Raw genomic sequence first — 23,303 nt, 5'->3', positions numbered from 1 at the left:
CCACTTTAAATTATGTTACACACCCCTGCACCACTTATGCAAAGGAAACTACTCTTTTAATTTCTGTGTCTTAATTGTTTGCATGTTTTCAAACAAAAGGAGCTTTGCACACAACCTTATCACAGCTGAATATTTTATCACTGTAGCCAAAGTGGCTGGTGAGCAAAAACGTTAAGCTCTAAGCGATGTAGAGTGACGTTACTTGTTGTTGACGTTAGAAGTATTTTCAAACAAAACGAGACTAGCTTGCCCTTCCCTCCTCCTCATCCCGTCCCCTCCCCCTCCCTACTGTGCTTCCATGCACTAACTCCCCACCCCGAAATCCTTCTCGTTGGTCATTGGCTGGAACGCTGGAACACTGTTTGCCGTTTGTAGACCCTGGGCTGTCTACAGAGAACGCATTTTTTACAGTGTGTTCTGGGGACAGACAGCTTGCGGATAGTGAGTAGATGTTTGAAGTATGTGACAACAAATGTTCTAGGCTAAAACATGTGTGACATCGCTTAGAGCACCTTTAATGTCATGTCCTAATGTATGTAATGAAATCCATACAAAAACACATTTTAAGTGATATATTACCGAGACATGCGTAGAACTATATATGTATCTACAGTCCCTGACAAAAGTCTTGTCGCTTGTGTACAAACTGACCTGAAGTGCCGCTGAAATATATTTCTAATCAAGATTTATTTACAAGAAATGGCTCATTTTAATCCCAACAGCTTTTGTATTAATGTTTCAGTGCAAAAAGAAACTGTCAAAAAGTATTCTAATATTCACAGCTTGGTAAAGCCCATTGAGTCAATTTTTGCAAAGACATAAGTGTTGTCGCCTTGTCATATGAGCTTCACCTGTGACTAATAATTACAATTAGGTCTCAGGTGTGTATAAAAACAACCCCAGTACACTAGACCTTCACATCAACTGCAACTAGACATCTGCAAACATGCCTAAGATTTACCCTGAGACTAAAGTTTTGATTATCAAGAGGCTGAAGACCAGATCCACTGCTGATGTGGCAGACACCTTCAATGTGTCTCAGCGTCAAGTACAGAGGTTTAAAAAACATTTGAAGACACTGGAGATGTTTTTGACAATCCCACCATAAAAGAGGCCAAATTCTGCAGCAGGATGGTGCTCCATCGCATACTTCCATCTCCACTTCAAAGTTCCTCAAGGCGAAGAAGATCAAGATGCTCCAGGATTGGCCGGCCCAGTCACCAGACATGAACATCATTGAGCATATGTGGGGTAGGATGAAAGAGGAAGCATGGAAGACCAAACCAAAGAATATTGATGAACTCTGGGAGGCATGCAAGACTGCTTTCCTAGCTATTCCTGATGACTTCATCAATACATTGTATGAATCCTTGCCAAACCGCATGGATGCAGTCCTTCAAGCTCATGGAAGTTATACAAGATATTAAATTTGAATTTCACAGCACCACTATTTAATTTGCTGACATATTTTAGTATTTGTAGTAAATTTGTTCAATTTATGCATAGGCAACAAAACTTTTGTCTTGCCAAAAATTGACCTTTCTGTCTTGTTTAAATAATAAATCTTTTTTTAGTGAAATTAATTTATTTCAGTGCATTGAACATCATTTGGGAGGGTTTTAGCTTTTCATATGAGCTATTTCTTACACCAATTGATTCATTAAAAGTCAGGATAATAGCAGGTGTTTCTACGAAATAGATAAGGGACAAGACTTTTGTCAGGGACTGTAAGACACAAGGTCATCTCATGCAACTGCTGTATTAGAGTACTGGCACCTTTTTTGGTCCAATTCAGGCACAGTTATGTGCACTGTTATATATTAGTGCCCCTCTCCCCATATGATAGGCATGACCTAGCGGGCACCCCTAGTCTAAATTTTGCAAAAGTTCCTGAATAGGAAACAAAATGTCAGTGAACCAAGCAGCATAATGTTTTTCCTGAATGCATTTGTTAAAGCAAATTACAGTATGAAAATATAGTAGAGACTGGGTTGAGATGTATAGTATGAAGATATTCCACTAAGCTCTGACTGCCCTAGCAATCTAAACCCATGTATAGAACTCTACCTAATTACCTCCGAAAGAGTGATATATTTTAACCCCAATCTATCATCCTAAACTGCCAGAGTGTCCCCATGTAGGCACCCTTAGCCTTGAACCAGAATCCTTGACAGGGCCTCACCCAGCTTAAATACAGGGTGTTCCTTATTAACACAGTGCCCAAGATAGGACCGTGAAGGCTGGATAGGTGAGAACTCCCTCAGGGGAAATAGGAAGTATAGATGACATTTTGGCTTTGACTCAGACCTATTTGGATTTAGTAGTACTTTGTCACTGTCTTGACTTGCAGACATAAAAATGGAGCTGCTACAAAGGCACTGCACCACACAAGTGGCTAAGGAAAAAAGAGCATGGATACACAGAATCAAAAAGAGAAGAAAAGAAAATATCAATGCAACTTTAATCACATCCAGACCTATAAATGTAACTCTGAGCTGTAGTAATGGTAATCGGAAACAGAGTGGTCCCGTCAGGAGCCAATCCACTCTCTGTTTTTCATTAAAATGCTGGCCACTACTTCTCACATCTCTGTGTGCATTTCAATAGTTAATGGACTGCCCATCCACTTGGCTACTGTAAATTGGGGGAGGGCTGGAGGGGGCCGGGTGAAGCTCTTCAAAAGTTTCTTTTTCAGATCAGAAAGAGTGACTTTACGTTCTTGCAATATTCATTATGTGTTTAGGAACTCTAAACCCTTTCCTGACTTTAAAGATAAAGCAGAAACAGATTTCATCCATCTCTTGAAAACCCTCACCCCCAATTTGCACAGGATGCGTAACGGCTGCGGATCCGCTCCGGAACGTCAGCGGAGTCATTAGGTTTCCATTAAAGTCAATGTGTATATTTCCATGGACTGCGGAACGGCTGCGTTTCGACTCGGTCCCAGCTCCAGCAATCTGCAGCCCTCCGCAGAGCTTCTATTTTTGCCGGATGCCTGAGAGCGCCGCAGCAATTCAGCACACGGCAGATAGTGTGGGACAGGAGGTTAAGCACAGAAACAAAATATAACTTCCAGTTAATTTTCAAAATAAAAGACGGTGCTCACGGCGGATCATATTTCCCTGCACTACACCGGCACAGCACAGACTTGTTTCCTCTCTATGCCTCTGGATGGAAACAAACTGTTGTTGGTTTTGTGGTTCTATTCTACATGAATTTGCAAGATCTCCTGGGTCCTCGAGATTTCAGCTTTCAGTCATGGCCGCAGCCGTTCCGCAACAAATCCGGACCTGTTGGGTACTGATGGACGGCGGAGCGTGGACCCGTCACTCAGCGGAGCCGATCCGCAGCTGTTATGCATCCGGTGGAAATTGGGTGTTAGTCTCGTTGACTGGTCAGTAATTTGACACCAACATAAATACATACAGTAGATATGTATGTATTTTTTCATTACTTCTTTGTTGGACATTGTGGTGCTGATGCCAGTCTAAGGAGCTATGAGTTGTAAAAAAAAAAAAAAGCTGCTTGTTGGTACACTCATAATTCCAATTTAACTACAAATGTTTTTTTGTTTGCCTTCATCTTGCGCAGCTGAAACATGTCTGGTCATACGTCCACTGACTGTGTTTAGAAGTAATTCTGTTTGTGGGTTCAGGTGAAGTGTGCAGTCTTTGTTCTGTGGTGATAACGTGTGAGGAAGGAGATCAGTAAAAGAGAGAAGGGTAATTCTAGACAGGTCCAGGATACCAGGTAGGAAGTCTGAATTCTTGCACTAAACCCATACAGCAGCTTTTGTACGAGCAGCGGGACCTCTTTGACGGAAACTATAAAATATTAAGGGGAAGCGGATACCTGACTTGGCTTAATGCAGACACGAGTCAGGCCACACATAGATACATTCTCATTTTCTCTCTTTTTCCTCTCTCTTTATCTTGCTCACTACTCCTTTTCCTCTCTCTTTGTCTTTTTCTGCTGTAAGGAAAGGGTTATGGGGCTCTGAGCTAAACAGACTTCAAGTGTGTATGTCTGCTGTTGGCAGTCTTCTCACAGGGAGGGGGTCAAGTTCCTTAGCTAGTTTACGTAAGTACAGTTACTGATTGAGTAGCCACAAAAAAGCCCAAAATGTCAAACTTTCAATGCTAAGAAAACTGTTTATTATTTAAAAGATATTGCTGATGCTACACAAGTAAGTGAAAACGTAACTGCTTAGAGCTCAAATATTTGTTAATCAATCAACACAAAGACATCTTTCACTGTTTTCTGACATTTTATAGATCAAGGATTCATCAAGAAAATAATAATAAGATTAATTGATTAAAAAAAATCCTGAGTTGCAGCCCTAATTAAGTATACAGCACCAATAGAGATGTATTTCATTTGCGGAGATGGGCTGGGTTTACTTTCTCAACATAGAGAGCGAGAGAGAGAGAGAGAGAGAGAGAGAGAGAGAAAGCTATACAAATACATCAATCAAATTGGTGCCACTAAACTCTGGCTGCTTTAACCCTACAGCTATCTACCCCTCTGTCTCCATCCATTCATCTCCCCTCCTCTCTCTTGCAGGACTGCTCAAAGTTACTGATACACAGGATGCCAAGCCAGATGGTCAGCCACACGGTCAAAGCATGTACCACTCGGCTTCAACACCCCTCTAACAAACCCTCCTCCCAACTCCAGATGGCATGCTGTGCCCGGTTCTAGTGCCACAGGGGGACTGCGATGATATCAGTGTGACTCAAACCCCTTGGGGCATAGTCCATGTGCATGTGTGTGTTTGCACGTGTGTTTGGGTATGCGTGTGTGTGCAATGTGAGCGTATGTGCTTGTCCCTTAAGTGCTCTTGTTTGATTGTGTGTTTTAGAGAGTCCCCCAACAATCGAATGCCCGTGTCTCATGGTTGCTTATTTCTCCCCTTTGGCCATATTTGGCTGCTGTGGTTCAATATGGAGATCCTTCACTAATAATCGTCCCCGCTGAGCCTCCCTGTTTAAGTAAGTGATTTCAAAGGAGGAAAATACAGCCTGTGAAAACTGCACTGCTGGAGGTACCATATACAGAACAGAATTTAAAGAACGTTTTGCATTACTCTCTCATACTAGCCTGTCTAACAAAGCAATAAGTAGACTGGTAACTTTTGAAATTGCATTGATTGACATTGATTCACTGAAGAGGTTTTTTTTCATTGTTAGGGTTCTGGAACTGTTCTCTATCAAGACTGCCAAGAACAAGCATAACTTAACTAGTTATCCCACATTATTACAATAGTATGCTTTAGAATCAGTCTGTCTACAACTACCGCTGTACTAAATTTATACTGTACAAGCATGGATGGATATGTCAGGATTACTGTCCAAACTCCCTAGAGGGTTTTAGACCCTATAGGGGCCCCTTTAGTCATGTGTTCACTGTGCGTCAGAGGAGTATTGTGTTTATCCAGGCAGAACACTGTTGTCCAGTTTCAATCAGCTGTTTATGCTTTACCATCGGAGGCATGTCGACAACACTTTGCAGGTGCTGCTCTTTCCACCACCCCAATCTGCCACCCAAATTTGGCTAATGCATGTATATCCGTGAAGATTTGCTAAAAAAAAAATTATGTTGGGCCTTATGGGGCACTGCATTATTATCACTTATGTGAGGCTCAGCAAAGCGACCGTGTTTGCAAAATCTACTGATGAGACCCATACCTTTATTCTTGATAGTTATGTGGAAAATGTGTCAAAAACAATCATATTTATTCAAAATATCCCAAACTATTTCACAAAAGGTGATAGCAGATTAAAGTTCAATGCACAGGTTGATTCCGGTGCCCTGGACGAAACTTAATTTCTGGGGGATAATAGATTTTTGTCCCATGTCACCCTTGTGTGTAATTTGGCTCTGTGTGCAGCACACACAGTGTGCAGAAACATTGCATTAGCATCTATTGCAAGGGAACACACCAGAGGCGCTGCTCTGTAGTGTTTGTGTTTATTGTTGAAATAACAGGGACAACTTTCTTCTTCTGTGTGTATTCTCCTGCTTCACCCTGTGAATTTCAAGGGGCTTTGAAAAGCAGTGAAAGGGGAAACCAGAGGAGGGACTTTGCCTATGATCTGGGGAATATTTCTGCTGATCACCCTTCTAAATTAAAAAGCAGTTATGAATAATCCTCACTGGATACTCTAATTAAATTAATGCCTCAATTAGATTGGGAACATTAAAGGTAGTAATGATTCCACTCCTCTGTATTGTAATTTAAGGCCTGCTTGCTCTTCCCGGGGAAAGCAGCTCTTTGCAGTGAATGTATTAGAGTAGATTAATGAGGGAAGGATATGGAGGTGGCTAGCAGTGAGTGCCAGGCAACTCTGCATCCTCTTTTCTCACACACCCTTAATGGCGTGGAAAGAGGTGTATCAATCATACAGTCTTTGTCAATCAGAGATTGTAGGATACTTTTGCCGTAACAATATTGTACTTTACTCATAAATGTAACTTTACATAAACAGCCCCTGGGCCAAAGAACAGTGTATAATATTTTTTTTTTTACAATCTGGGCAAGGGCACAATTCAGTCAGGAACATCACCTCTCTGTGCTGTTGTGAGTCACTTCGTGGCTCCACCTGAGCACAGGGGTGGGGTTGTAACGATCGCTGCGCGTAAGTGATCCATCCCTAATCGATCCAGACTGTCAGCATGGACTAGACATTCACCTCTGCCTGTTATCTCTATCTGTAAGGAAGCCTGCCTCAGTCACGCCAGTGACCACAGCCTAACCTAGCTGGTCGGCTCCAATCACAACCTAATGTAGCGGTGAGGAGTCACTTATGACTTCCAACCAGGTTCTTGTGGGTTCGGATCTGGGTCTGAAGTCAGGTTTAACTTAGGTAAAATTAACAGCAAAGGGATGTACGCTGGCTTATATTGTATTAATAGGTTAAATCTATGGTGACCTTATTTTTGGTGAAGCAGCATGATAATTGGAAGTCCTGCACAACATTGGGGATTACCATGTTTATCCTTGCATAATCCCCATAAACATTAAGACACAACAAGCTACATGCTGATTAGCTTCAGGCAGGAGCAATCAATCAGCGAGAGATAAATAGCTCCCTCGCTTTCTCTCCACATGAAAGAAGGGTAAGTAAATAGCTAATATCTCGCTGCATAGAACTTTCTGTTGCTTTACCACCTCTACAGGCACCAAGTGAAATGAATGAATACCTCCTAAATGTCTCCAACAGAGCCAAATCCCACTTATGTCAATACATCTTTAATGTACTGCATTTTTTCGTACTATTTTGGATAAAGTCTGTAACTTTAAATTAAAGTGTTTTTTTGCGAGTATTTCAAATAAATAGTCAATTATTTTTCAAAACTCCTAGTTGACAATCAAAAGTGTAAACATTTATCACATGTTCCAGGCCTGTGGGTAGGGAGGGCCATTTTGCCACGCTGCATATTTGCCTATTCAGGCGGGAATGGGCAGAACCCTTCAAGCAGAACATATTCAGGGGGTGCGTTTTGAGGACTTCATGTTTGCAAATGACTTGCAGGTACACACATAAAAACCCCTACCTGCTCTCGATAAAGAGACTTGTTGAAACCCAGACAAGCGCGGCAGCTCAGCGACTATAACCAGATGCAGGATGGAGGAGACAGGTTGTATGGTGAGATGGAAGAAGGACGGGGGGGCAGGCATACGCTCTTTCCTTGTCCGTGCGACGCCATGATAAGGAGACACTAGAGCTTGTTTACATGAGGCAATGGAAAAACAAATTGAAAATTCCTGCCGGGACGCAGATGCATATCAAAACAGGATTATTTTAGAAATAATCGCCCATGCCACAAACTGTCACCAGCTAATCTCCACTTTGTTAGAATTCAAATTACTTTCCCATGTTTACATTGCCATTACTGCAAGGGCAGGGACTAGGGACTCTATGGGGGCCTATTTGCACAAGAGTAGCAATAAAATACAGATAAAATAAACTTTCCATAAATATTCCAGACCAGAGAAAATGCTCAGGTCCTGTTGGTGCAATAGGAATATTGAATAGGAGAGGCTTTTGGAATAATGGAGACTGAAAGACCCAGCTATAAAGCAGAGGCAGCAGACAGATTGTAATTGTGATGGTCTGTCAGACTGGGGATAAGATAGACTGGCAAAGGGAAGAGCCAATCATACGTGGTCATAAAACTGCTGGAAAAGCCTCCGCTGACCTCCACCTGGCCAGGCCATGTCAAGCTCAGCAGGGTTGAGCGAAGAAAATCTGGACTTGGCTAAGAAGAATAGAAGTGCATTAAGTTTGAACTCTGTTGGAGGCAGAGGCGTCTCTTGTCTCTGGATCAGGTTGCCAGTGTTTATCACTTCTAGCTGTGCTGGCACTGAGGGTAGACACACTATCCCTTATCCAGGGCTGTCAGTCAGCGGACTGAGCCATCTCACACACACAGCAGCCTGGAGCATCAGCCTGCTTCAGCACTGGAGGGAGCCATGGAAAAACACACAAGGCTTATTACCCCATATCCAACCGATCAATGGGGCTTGTCCTTAAGTGAGAACGGAAGTGCAAACCTGTGCAAAACAGTTCTCATGTATCAGAAACCCTGGCAAGTCATTACGATGTTAACACTTAATATGCAGGTAAAAAAAACAAATAAATAAAAAATTGCACTCAAACTTTTTTCAATTTGAAAAAAGCCTGCTAAGACTCAAACTGTGCGAATGTGTGAATGACATTAATATGATTCAAAGAGGCAAGCTTCTGCACATGCAGAGACAACTAGTCCCTCCTTAAGCAGCATAAGAGATACAATCAGCCTGCATGCTTCTCTAAAACTCCTTTCTCGCGGTCAGAGTCTCTGCCCTAGTCCATTTGTTGCTTTGCCGTGCTGTCATAGAGGTTGGCCTTATGGTTCCCAGAAGGATAGGGGATGTGTCTTGTGGTGAAAACCACACTGTGTGACAGACACAGAGGAGACATGAGGAAGGCAGTTCTCATCCATGTTCATTGCAGCAGTGGTCACATCAAAGACTATTAACTTGTTTTCCTTTTGTTCTCCAAAGGCTCCAACATTCCTATTCTAAATTTGCGCAAAATTTATATTTCATTTATAAAATTACGCATTTGCAATGTGCTTGGAAAAGAAAGATGGTGTCGATTTTGAGACCTAAATATTGCGACGGGTGACCAAACACATATTGATAGAGTTAACCCCCAGTGTTTGGGTCACAATTTGGGCCTTTTTCTGTAAAGCAAAGCAGTCTGTGAGGAGACACTGTGGTGGCGACTTGAATCTACAGCTCTGCTGTGACTTTGCTCTTATGTTCCCAGCCCTTGCCTGAGGCGGGAAACGGCTTTGCTCACTAAGGGAGAGAGAAGAGGGGGTGTGGTGTGGGATGGGAGGGGAGGGGAGAGCAGACAGAGGTAGGTTAGATTAGGTTTGACAGGGTAATACTTTGAAAAGGGGCCTGTTAGATGATTTATTCTCAAACACCTATCCATAATGGGCTACTGCGTGTTTCTATTAAGGCTGATGGAGACTGTGCTACGCTCACTTTCTTAGACACTCAGTGGTCTGCCATGCTGTCTGTCCCTCCTTCATATCTTCAGTCTCTTCATCTTTTTTCATATCTCAACTACTCTCCCTTATGCACTCCCACAGAGATGCACACATGCAAGTTCTCGCCACACCTCTTCCTCCTCCTTTAACTTTCTTCAACATTACTCACTCATCAAAGATTCCCAACAGATATTTTGTCAGTTTGTTCAACTTTGGATCTGTAACAGCAGAACAGACACGCAACATCATAACTCAGGAGAGTGAGCTGAGCTGATCTGGTGCTCACGTTTTATGTCTTCTGTCTTCTGTCCTCAGACTCAGCGTGAGACTTAGCACCTACTAGCTGTATGTGACTGATGCTCTAACCAAGCCAAAAGAGGCCTGTCTCTTTACATTTTTAACTTGTTGTCTCACCCTTCAGCTGTTGGGCTTCAGCGTTCTGTGTGGGAGTGTAGTGGTTTAGAGTACACCAGAAATGGAGGAGGATGGAGAAGACAGTCAAATAGAAAACATTTCTGAAAGGGTGAATGAAAGATGATGGTTATACCGCAGATAGACTCCAGAAACAATCGAAACCTTAAGATGTTTGTTTATTCTAAATGGGAGGATGACTACAATACAATGCATACAAACCCATACAACACATCAATTATATATAGCCCAGTGAAACCAACATCAATTTGCTCTCTATTATCACTACCTTTTTTATTGTTCTGTTTTTTTTGTGCTTAAGTATGTAACCCTTCTCTATTTACAAAGTGACTGTGTTACAGTACATGTTCCTGCTCAGTGTAGTTTTGCTTATCACTCTTTTTACCTGTTTTTGTAGCCATTTCTGAGGCCATGAGTTCAGAGCATGACTTCCTGTGCCTGGGGCGAACCAGGCTGATAGCAGTGGTTTCAGTTAAGTAGGGTCAAAGTTGACATAGGAACATTTAAACAGCAAGTAAGAGGCATTGGTTGGACAAACCAAACAGGAAGCAGCAGTTTCACTCTGTGAGGCTGACAGAGATATGAGGCTAAAGAGAACTATGATGGGGTTATGGTAAGATATGGATGCCTGCTCTAAGCCATGGCAGGAAGGAACAGAAATAGATACCATTCTTTCCGCAATGCTGGGAAGGTGCAGCTCATATCGGACAATCACGTTACCAAAGAAAACAAACACAACTGTAAAACAAGAAATTAGAGATTTGAGGGTACATTTTAGACTCACAGGGAGTAAGTACTACTAATACTTCCTTAAATAAAAACTGGATATAAATACACTTCAGTTAAAGATGATCTTTGATTTCCTTTTCTCTGCAACCTCTAAACAAGTTGACAAGCAGAGATTAGAGTCAATATTGACCATTGCTGTAATCTGATGACTAAAAACCCAGATTAAAGCCAATCTTATGATCATAGTTTATTTTAGTAATACATTTTTTTATGATTTAGGTATATAGCTTTGTTTTCTGTTCCTCCTTCTCTGCTTTTTGGTTCTGACTTGTCTCCTCGTGTTTGTGTCTTAGTTTCCTCCCCGGTCTTGTGTTGTTTCTGTCTTGTGTTCCCTTGTGAGTGTCTGTATGTTCTGTTTCCTGTTTTATTTTGATAGTCTGGTTTTCTGTGCTGTCTTTTCTCCAGCGTTACTACCTGCCTTGCGTTTCCCGCCTTTGTGATTGTCGTCCCCGCCCTGATGTGATTCACTTGTTGTATCATCTGTTCCTCGTTTGCTCTTGTATTTAACCTCTGTTTTCCCTTTGTCTCTTGTCAGATCCTTTTTTGTGTTCCTGTTGGAGTGTTCAACTGTTGTATCCTTTCTAGTGGCCTGTTTTCCCCTGTGAGTTTTTCCCTGCGTCTGTGCTCCTGTTTTGTACTCCTGTGTTTCTTCTTGCTTTTTCTCTTGGACCTTGTTTTTTGCATTCTTTTGAGTGCTGTGTTGGTATGGATATTCAGTTTTTGTGTAAAATAAACCCTCGTGAAACTCTCTCCCGCCTGCCTGCCTGTCTCTGCGTTTGGGTCCTCCCTTCCCTTACCGTCACAAAAAGTGGTGATTATTCTTTTTTTCTGGGTGAGTGTTCTATGTGATATTTTGCAGCTTCTTGGTTATCTTCACTGTATCCATTACTTTTCCCCCACTTTTAGTTACACACACTTGTGCATCCCTTAATCTTGTACACACACTTATAAAATGAACAGGATGTTCTGTTTTCATTTGTACACAGGCAGGAGGAGTGGTTTGTTTCAAAACAGCCTGCAATGTTTAGCCCTCAGATACTGCTCCATCCTATTTCTCACGTATCAACATTTGTTTGTGAACCTGAAAACAGTACCAGTGGAATTCATCACATTTTCAGAAATGTCACATAACTATAAATAAAACATGTTCCCACAACACACAAACACACATGACAACAAAAGCAGCACACCTGCATAACTGGATGCATTAGTGTTCTGACTATAACAGCAGAAAGCCTGGGTCACTATGTACTACTGCAATTATATCCAGTCCATTCATTGTCAAGACAGTTTGCTGGAAACCAGCATTCATTATGTAAACTCGCTCAGCGGAACATGTCAGCGGGCATTTCAGATATTCGGAGTCTGTTAGTGTTTTCGTTTGTACAGGAGCAGTAGCTGCAGTCTCGCACTTTGGGGACTTTTCAGGTGGTGACAAGTGATACAGTATCTGTGGCAACAGAAACTTCACTACCTACTTACCTCTCTCTCCCTTTTTTTGGCCCTGGACATCTTTGAACCTCAGTGTGACCACTTTACCACTGGTTTTCTATGGCACCCCCTTCCTAAATATAATGTGTTTTTTTTATATAAAAGAGGAGACCTGTTCATGATATCTATGAATTCTAATCTGCAGAAGCCTGCTGTAAATTTAAATCAAACTTGGAAAATGTGTAACAATGCAAACTAAATACTACTGAACAAGGTGAAAAGATTGATTTTAATTTAAATGCACTTTAAGATGAAAGTGCATCCCTTTTTTTTCTATCTTGCTGAGCACAGAGCGTGACAGAGGCAGAAAAGTGGGGGTGGTTTGAGAAAAGAGGGTAAAGTGTGTGTGTGTGTGTGTGTGTGTGTGAGTGAGTGTGTGTGTCTTGGTTAGCGCACACATTACTAGAAAACAAGGCTGGAGCGGTCACAACCCCCATACTGTGTTCCTGAGGGAGGCAGAGTGTGATGATGATGAAACAACGGATGATTCACACTTTACTGTCAGGGGTTGTAAAGGGAACGCTCGCTCACACACCTAGAAAAACAGCGTGCGATTGCACCATCGTGGCTGTCATTGACTCACTCCCCCATGTCGCTCAGCCAGTTGCATTTAGTCATGACAACAGAGATACACAGCATTGTTGTTTTTATGTTAACAATGCTGTATTATGTCCTTAAACAAAATGTATTTCAACACACGTTTTTTTTGATTTGTATATATGCATTTGTGTGTGTGTGTGTGTGTCTTAGTGCCTTGGAGTTGCAGATGGTGAAGTCTCTGTTCTCCATCTCAGTAGAAACAGATGCCCATGCAGGCCTGCGTGTGTGTTCCCATTGTGTCTAAACCTGTCTGTGCTCCGTGCCTTGTCTCTGTCTCCTCCTCAACCTGGTCCCATTAACTCCTTACCATGAGGAGGTTGGGACAATGAGGATTAGTCTATAAAACACTGTTAAACTGCCAAGTGGGCCAACTCCAGTCACAATGAAAGCTTGGAAAACCAGGGCAAACACACACAGTAAAAAATCACTGGCTATGTTAAAACAGTCCTCTGCCTAATGGTATTTGTTAGCGATTAAATGGATAGTGTTTACCACCGGCCCATGCAATGAGTCTTAATAAGCTGCCTAAGAAATTACAGACTTATTTAAAAGCAAATTTGGTACTTACACTAACTGAAATGGTCCTGACACAGTAAAACTATCCATCTGGTATATTGAGCCAAATAAAAACAAAATATTCCCACATTTTTGCCAGTACTAATTTACTATAGTATGTTTAAGCACAACATCCAATATTTTTGTGGACTTTTGGCCTCGCTTTATGTGCACTGTCCTAAAGGCCTGAGGATAGCGTGTGTCTTTCAGACCCAGTAGTATCTGTCTAAACACTGATACAGCTCTCACAGAGCTTCCTCCTGTCATCAAAGGCCTAGCTGCTAAAACAAACACTGATCCATCCATCTGTCAGTGACATGCCACAGGTATGTGACAAGAAGGAAATAATCTTTTCTTCATGTTTGTCCCTGCATATTACCACTTGTTTATATTACATTGTATTTACCTATTCATGCGACTGTACAAGTACAGTTTCAAAATAATCTGTTAAAGAGGGACATTTTTGGTAATATGTGTATATGGCTGTCATTCATGAATTGAATGATAGTAGTTTTAGTTGGTAACCTAGCCTGGTCCTACCAGACTCTCGTACATTTCATTTGTACAGAGAGTCTAGCCATTCTCCATTGACAAGTGTTAACATCCTTGAAGACGGGTACTCTGTTAAAGTTTAAAACTATAGGATCTGCCATGACCAATCACTAACGTTTCGTCATGACGTTGGCCTACCATTGCTAGCGTTCACCTTAGCCAACTCCTCCACTAACGGTGCGAGCTGGAAAATCAAACTTTTCCTAAGCCCCTTGGGGAGGAGGGCCACAAAATCATGGCCACCAACAAAACTCAGCAAAGGTTGTTCTTGCTTTGGCTTTAACTTCTGGATATTGGGCATCATTGCCACAACGAACCAAATGGTTTTGCTCCCATCTTTCTCCGCCGCCATTACAGAACTACAACTCATACATGCGCTGGTCCTCAATGTCATTGTTTTCAACCATTCCCTCTGTTGCCTGATTGGGCCGCCAAAGATTTGGACTGAGTAAATCCAAGAATATACCGGCAACCCAGATGGTGTATTGAAAGAAAATGAAAATTGACGTACATAGGGCGGAGCAAGGCTAGAAGTAACCCACTCTCACTCTTGCTACTGTGGATGGGAAGACATTTCTCAGATAAGACTGAACTCTGACCAAACAGGCATCCTGTCCCGGTCCCCCATGCTTTTTTAACCCTAACACAGAGAGCAGCTGAAGGCCTGGAAGCTTGTGTCTTTCTGGTTCCCACTGGCTCATAAAGCTGCCAGGGCCAGGACACAGTGTACTCTCACACTACCAACCATGTCACTGCCAGCTCTCGCCACATCAGCGGAGTCTGCTCATGTCAAGTGAAGAGCCGGATGTTTGATGATTGTCGCTTGCATGCCTCTGGGTGTTAAAATAACAAAAGCAATTAGTTTCTCACCCCCTCACTCTGCAGCACCCCTTGAAAGACATTTACTATTAGTCATTTCTTTGACAGAGAGGGAGGAGTGGAAAGGATGAGGAGGCAGAGTAAACAGGATCATAAAAAGTATTAAAAGTAGACAGACAACAAAAGGATAATGTCCTTCTTAAATGTCTTTCACTTTCTTATATGTGAGTCCTTCAGTGCACACTGTCTTTTACTTACTATGACTCCCTTTTCATTTATTGCTGGTGACCTGACGCTTTATTTTTTGTGTTTTAACTTTCACAAGGTAGGAACAGGAGAAGCTTTGGCCTTCTTAGAGAAGTATCTTGGTTAGAAAGGAGCACGTTGGCCATGCGAAGCACTCAAAAACCCCTCACAAACTCCTCCTCAGATGAAGAGCTTAATGCTTGAAGGCGATGAGAGTAGAGCCAAGAGCCCAGAACAGACTCCCATGGACCAGGTTAAGTTACTGCACAACTGGCGATGGGTCTATTTGCTTTTATCACACACACACACACACACACACACACGCACGCGCACATGCACACGCACACACATGCACGCATGCAAGCCTCGCGACCGCAAACCACATACTTGGATTTGGTTTTAAGGAGTGTACCAGGTTAAAGCTTATGCTGGAATGCTGGTGACTGACCAACTGAGTGGATGATCCTATTGATAGAGACCTGGGTTAGGTTGCTCTCTAATTAGCAGCAGGCAGAAATTACATTACATAGGTACAGTGTGTGTCCTGAGTCTTGCCAGGTTATCTTATATACACATACATAATTTTGTGTCCAAGGTATTTGCTCTTTTATAAATTAAAGTTGAGTAAAATGAACCAAAATATTTCACCAGTGTGTATTTATCTGGGTGACTCAGAGATAGAATGAGAACACATAGCACACACTTCGTCACATTTGTTTGATTTGTTATTATATATCATCTATAGAGGGAATCATATTGGTGTGAATTTAGTCTATATCCTTGACGTTTGACTTCCGGGATTGCTCCGGTGCGGCAGGAAATTCCATTGGATGCATATATTTTTGCCGATTAGCGTTTACTTCCGCTTTTTTTGTTGTTGGAATTTTAAACTCTGGTGGATTTATGAAGAATGTGGTTAACTGCTCCTTAGCTCTCTACATGGTAAATTGAGACAGCTAGCTAGACTATTTGTCCAATCTGAGTTTTCTTTCCCAACTGTTTTGCAGCGGCTCCATGCAGTGCTTAGCGCCGCCCATGAAGATTGTGATTGCAACGTGTGTATGGTCTGGCAAAGCGAGACTTGTGTGAGTGTAACAAGGAACAGGTTCGCACTGAAAACACAGTATAGGACACTGTAATAGCCTGTTTGATCAGCTTGCACACCCATAACTACATGATACTGTATCACATACTCTTCCTAGGCAACAAGTAACCACACATCTTGGTGAAAGGGATTCTGTATCAATGAAAAAATTGTGAAGAAGGTCAAGTTGTTGAAAGGAAAGAACAATAAAGCAATTCAGGAAAAGCCTGTATTCTGAGCCTGTGCTTGGCAGCTTGCGTGATCAATATAAATAGCACCAAATGGGCTGTTATGAAATTGTCGAGAATTGTAAATGTTCCCCAAAGACAAAACTGGAACATAAAAGAGCACAAACTTGTTGGCACAAGCACAGACATTCAGCCAAACATACTGTATATTTTCAATATGTGCATGTATCCAGTATTTCCCCTTCCCATCACCACTTTCACATTCTATCACACAGTGACAGCTGATTTCTGATTGGCTGAGCAATTAAAAATACTATTACTGTGTGGAAAAAAGAGAGCCAACTCAACAAAATATGCTTTTCTTAAGCAAATAACTTTTTTTTCAAGCAAAAAATATGTGCATCCACGCACACAACACTGCTTACAGCTGACCCAAGATAATACTTTTCCTTCAATAATGCAAACAAACATCTTTAATGCTTTGTTTGGTGGATGGCATGATTTATGAGAAAATCTTCCGATCAGCAGTATTGCAGTTGCCGTATACCAGGGAACAGTGAAAGGGCTGACTATAGGGGAGAGGAGGAAACACTGCAGCCTGGTCCCGGAGACTGACGTCCTGTACACGCTACCCCTTGTGGTCATAAGTAGCATATGCAATTGTAAAACTCATTAAAAAATGAAACTTTACTATTGTCTATTTAATAAACAATGATAAAATATTTTTACCTTTTTCCACTACCTTCCCTGTTTAAACCCATTCATTTATCCTATGTAAGTCAAGAAAAGGAGATCCAATGATTATAGGGACTTATTGTATTATAACTTAGCCAAAGATTAAAGGGAGAAATGGGGGTGGAAGGATGAGGGAAGGCTAAAGTGCTGTGCTTGCATTTTATACACACAAAGACTTTTTAATGCATGTGCATCCCCAATTCCTCTTCACAAATGGATGCACCTTGAGCGAATATATTCCAAGATTTCGTTCCAACTAACTTTTTAGGTAGAACAAAAAAGGAAAGAAAAAAGTATTGAGTTGGATTCCAACTGACAACAGCATGTGCGTAACCACTGGATGTACTCACTTCGCCACAGTGCTCCTGGTGACAGTCGCTAACAGTAGCCGTGATTCGGAGGATATCACACAGACTGGCTAATGAGCATTAGAATTATACCTAAGAGATGCAGAGGTAAAAACAGAGGAAGGAACCTCCTGAGGATATGTCTAACTTTTTAAATCCCCCTTTTTTCCCTCTCCTTTATTTTCCCCCTACAGACCATTAGCCAGTAGATCCCTCCCATCTCCCACCTCCCCACTCCAACTCCCCCCTTTTTTTCTTTCTTTCTGCACGGTGCAATTAGCGCTCTCATTGAATATTGAAGGTATGAAGAAGAATAGGGCTTTTTAGCCGTTTCTCTTCCGTTAAGACCATAGCTCTGCTGAGGGATGGCTGAAGGCTTCAACTAAATCAGGATGCTGAGCTACAGCAACAGCACTTAGAGCCAAACAATCACTGATCATTTATTTAGCCAGCCTTATTTATTCATCCCTGTTTGCTGTTGCTGAGAGCTGTGATTATTTCACTTAGGATTATTCTCATGTGATTTTCTCTCACTGAAGCAGACAATGGGTATGAGCTCCTCAAATTAATGAGAAACTTTAAGCTTAGTTTTGCCAAAAGCAGATGGTTTTATCACTTCTGATTGTTTTTGGTGGTAAAAATCAGGATCTTTAATTAAAGAAAATTGTGCAATCATAACCTTGTAATCTCCTTTGTAATTGCACCATCTCACTATACTCTTATTTTCTAAAGTCTGTCTTGTGTAACAGAGTGCTGGATGTATCAAATCCAATGTGTAATTCAGAACAGAGAGAAAAGCCCTTGTGTACTCAGTTGTGTTGCATGGAAGTTTGCCTGAGGGCTGCATGGCATGTTACTAGCAGCGGGGCCATCCAGATCTGCCAGTAGACTTTCTCAAGACCCAACACACCAGTTTGCCAGCACAAAACACAAACATTGTCTATACAACCCTCCATGGCCTATGGCCACATAATCAGACATGATTCTGATGAGGACAAGCCTACTCCAGCCATGTATAAACATCCACACATGCAAACACACACACACACACACACACACACACACACACACACACACACACACACACACACACACACACACACACAACATGCTTTCTCCTAGATCTTGCACATTCACATGCACAAACACCAGACATTGATTCTCACATATGCTAGGCTGCAACGTCTCACTTGCTCACAGTCTAAACCCATATCGGCTCACATTGCACTCTATAAATAAATTTACAGTCTTAACAAGACTCAGTATTAGGTCTGGTATGCTGCTGAACTCCAGCACTTGTTGGTTGTGGGACAGATCTTCCAGGGCAAGGCTCTGTGGGAGGAATTGTCAAGGAGGGGGGAGGCAAGGCAACTAAGGGCATTTTCACATCTGTAGTTTGTTTGCTTTGGTCCAAATCCGTTGGTGAGTTAGTAAACTTGGAACGATCTGCCTTTGGTCGGTTTGGTTTCACACCTGGAAAAATCCAAGCGTACCAAATTGTGTCATAACAAATCAGGGGAAAATGTCCAGCCCGCTTATCGGTTGGATATGTCTGGGGCCAGGAGCAAGAAAGTAAATACAGGAAGAAGGTCCTGTATTCTGGTCTAGTAATCAAACCAGGTCATTTAATTAATTTATCAGACAGTATTTTGCAAGAGACGTTACTACATTCGCTCTGTTCTACCGGCGTCTGTCTGCTATTTTATCGGCTGTTTGTTTGACTAGGTAGCTATGAGTGACGCACGCAAGCTTGAGCGCAGTCTATTTCTGTGATTGAAACACTGCAAGCTGCTCCAGTTTGCTGCTCTGCTGCATCACATACTGCTAAACACACCTGACTACAGGAGACATTAGCTCAGACTGGCGGAGGTTGTGTAGTTGGTGCGGTTTGAGTACGGATCACGTTCTCACCACAAACAAACCGCTCCAGAGTTTGATTGACAGCGTACTGAGACCACCTCTTCAAGCAGGTCTCGTTACGCTTGTTTGGTCCGCTTTTGGTGCGCACCAAAGTTCGATTGCCACGTTGTCACCTGCCCAAACGAACCGCACCAGCGGGCCAAACAAACTCTAGTTTAATTCAACCAAACCAAAGACTGTCTCTGTGAAAATGCTAAAATTCTTTGTGGATCTGTAAGTGTTTGGACTTGTCATTATGAGTTTTTTTTGCTAGCCCTTTGGATTTTTTTGGCATCAACAGAACTAATTAAACATTATTAATACTTATATTTGATACTCACTGCATTTTTCACCTATTTTGATTCTAGTTTTAAACCACTTATCCAATGATATGAAGGTGTTATTTAAGCCAACAGGTCTAAGAAAATGAATTGATAGAAAGGGTGCTAAGATTATGCTCTGATGTTATGCAGCAGCACTGGAACACACACACACACACACACACACACACACACACACACACACACACACACACACACACACACACACTGATAAGGAAGGAAAGTATTGCCTTCTTGTGTCTCCTACCACTTCCTTTCATATAGCTGTGTTCTGTGGTAAGAGTCATAATGCATAACATAAATGCACCACACATAGACAGAGATGCAAATACAGGAATCTAATACACACAGTCATTTCCAGGAAGTCACGTCTAACTGCTGTGCATTTGGCCACAGGCAGCAGCAGACACTTATCACTCTCATTTCTTAAGATTTGATGTGTCTCTTACACTGAGCAACACTTGCTGCAGACGGCTTCATTCAACCACATTCAAATAACCACAGCAGCAGCAAAGATATACATCGCAAAGGGAGTGAAAGAAGACAAGTTGCAGCCAGAGAAGAGACCTGCTATAGGCAAGGGCTGCCCAGAGTAGGAGACAGGCTCCAGCCTTCTCTTACAGCTCCATCAATGTTTAATGTAGTGGGGCAGAGAAGGGGCCTAGCCTGGGTTGCCACCCTAATAAAGGAGGTGAGCACTGGAGTCATCAGGCTGGAGGGAGACTACAACGATGTTAGAGGAGTGTGACAGGAGACAAGGGTCTGCCACACAAGGCATCTATTGGGAGACACTCCATCTCAGAGGCCCCACTCTTTTGTTAAGCTTTGTTACAGCAGGTCAATCCATCCAATTTCTGCTTATCCGGGGCTGGGTTGCAGCGGAAGCAGACTTAGCAAAGTATTCCAGTCATCCCTTTCCCTGACAACGTTTTCCACCTATCTTCCAGACGACATATATAATCTCGCCTTGGTCTAGCCTGGGGCTTCTCAGTTGGGCTTGGCTCTAACTGGAAGAGCCCCATAGGCATTCTCATCGGACGCCGGAACCACCTCAACCCTTTCAAGGCAAAGGAGCAGAAGCTCAACTCCAAGCTCCCTCCAGATGTCAGAGCTCCTCACCCTATCTCTAAGGCTGAGATCAACCACCCTAGGCAGGAAACCTATTTTGGCCGCTTGTATCTACTATCCCATTCCTTCATTCACTACCCAAAGCTTATGACTATAAGTAAAGGGTAAGAACGAAGTAAATAGAGAGCTTGGCGCTGCACCAAACTGGCTGTCAATCTCGCGCTCCATTTTATCCTTACTAAATAACAAGACTCAAGATACTTTACTACTCCTTTGATTGGCTCTTTAACTTTAGTAATCCTTGAGGAAGCAACCCACTGTTTTCCGCCAGAGAACCATGGCCTCAATCTTAAAGGTACTGACTCCTCTCCATCTCTCTGGCTCTGCTTTGAGATCCTGTCCATGAAAATCACAACACCAACACCCACTGAAAATTTGCTTGACTTTGTGCCAAGTATACAGACCAAGCTCTTACTTTAGTTACACAAGGAGTTGATGGCTCGTAGCAGCGCCCTGTTACCCCATATTCCCCCAGTAACCCCAACAGGACTACCTAGGGGACACTGTTTTAGGCTTACTCCAAGTCCACAAAACATATAGACTGGATGGGAAAACTCTCATGACCCACCCAACAGCCCTGCAAGGGTAAAAAGCTGGTCCACTATTTCACCACCAGGACGGAATCTGCAATGCTCCTCCTGGAGCTGAAGTTTGATCTGAGCCTCCTTTCCAGCACCCTGGAATAATCTTTTCCAGGCTGGGCAGTGTTATTATTGAGCACACCCGCCAATCCTCCTTTTTAAATATGGGAACCACCATATCAACCTTGTCTCCTAAAAAATATGAGTATAACGGTTTTGCATTAAGGAAAATCTATTTTTTTAAGATAGTCAATGCCAACAGGAATCATTTACAGGAACATATCTGGAAAATGTCACTGGCAATGAAATATATTTATAGTGAACGTATTTGCTAAACATTCACTACAATATTGACTCTTGGCAGCTGACACAAGGGACATTTTTATGGGCAACTCAAAACACCAAACTTTTTTTCAAGTCTAATACTCATACAATTAAGTAATACAATACTCACATCTCCATATGTAGATTGTAAGCATTACTGATCACTGTAGTTGTTCCTCCAGTCCGCACACCGCAAAGAAATCTCTCTATGAAGGTTTAAAAAAAAGATATACTATATAAAATAAAAATAGTATTTATTCAGCAGAAGGTAATATGAGGATGCAGAACTGAGAGAATTTAATAGATTTTTTAATATATATATGAAAAACAAGAAAAAAACAATAATAATGGTGAACATGCCAAACAAATGAACATTTCTTATTTGAAAAGGAGCAGGAAAAACCATCATGCTTATCTAGTCCTACTCCTACTACATTTATTCTACATCAATCGAATCTATCAATGTTCAGTCAGGTACATAAACCAGCTATCCACCAATGCGTCCGTTACTACAACTAAACCACTATTCTCTTCATAAATAATTAACAATACTACCCAATCAAGATGAAAAAGGAAAAAAGAAAATGAAGAAAACATATAACAACATTACCATTAACATGTTTTACTGTCCCCTTCCTTATTTCTGTACCTTGCAAATATATATATATATATATATTGCCTTGTTTGACTCTTTCCCCCAGTTTAATGCAAAGACAATGTTGTTTCATATAACTTTGTCCTCTTAAGTTATAACCTCTTTCTCTGTCCAAGAAAGAGAATAACATCTTAAATTCCACCAGATCCCTGAATTTCAAAGCATTACTTTAAAAACAAATTGTTAGCGGGTTCCCGATATTCAGCATTGTTTACTATCCTTATGACTCTTTTTTGAAATATGTATAATGCAATGCTGAGTGAGACAAATCAAGTAGTTATCTTCCAAAGGTAGTTTGTTTTTCCCGCTTCTGTGCCACGATGCACTTAGTTTGCTTGCTGAGCCACAGCAAAGGGACAGTAACACAAAGTGGTGACCAATAATGCTCTTTAATGTGGCATGTGGGTATAGTTTGAACCCCTTTAAGGCTAAGGAATATTGTGGTCTTGGTTAAATATTTCTAAAGTCTTTGCTGACTTGAAGTACAAGACGGGACTTACTGACGTTTTTAATGTTGCTTATTTTTTTCACCCTGACATTAATGGGTCCATGTCCGTGATTAAAAAAAACAAAACAGGGACAGTCAACGTTATCCATAGTATAAACACTAAATAATCAGGTCAAATCAAATGGTGATCATTCAAAACTTACTCAAAATCATATGTGACTGCAGGAGTTTATATGAACATGTTTCCCATCAACCTAAATTGCCATGAAATACAGCACAAAGGTACACTATTTACCCTTTGGCAGGAACACGAGAATGTAAAGGATAATACCTTATGAGTGAGAGTTAACACATGGCTCACAAAGTTTGCGTCCATTTGTGAGAGGACATCCTGCAATGATAAACATACAGCACCAGGCTGTGGCCAACCAGACACACACTCTGTGATCAGAGCACAAAACGGCCTGCTTTCTTCAAGTCCACTTCAACTCAGTGGGATACAGTTCATAGTCATCTTGTCACGCAGTATGAAAAGCCACACAC

The 23,303-nt window shown here is 41.8% G+C and overlaps 1 protein-coding gene across 3 annotated transcripts in view; it reads right to left on the bottom strand.

Annotated features, from left to right (window-relative positions):
- mafa (MAF bZIP transcription factor a) overlaps nt 1–23,303 on the bottom strand; it is an 84,269-nt gene that overhangs the window by 32,516 nt on the left and 28,450 nt on the right. The window lies entirely within an intron of this gene.

The sequence above is a fragment of the Etheostoma spectabile genome, chromosome 1, assembly GCF_008692095.1.
Source record: "Etheostoma spectabile isolate EspeVRDwgs_2016 chromosome 1, UIUC_Espe_1.0, whole genome shotgun sequence".
Classification (NCBI taxonomy): Eukaryota; Metazoa; Chordata; class Actinopteri; order Perciformes; family Percidae; genus Etheostoma; species Etheostoma spectabile.
The sequence above is the reverse complement of the archived record's forward strand: the minus strand, read 5'-3'. Positions and strand labels throughout refer to the sequence as shown.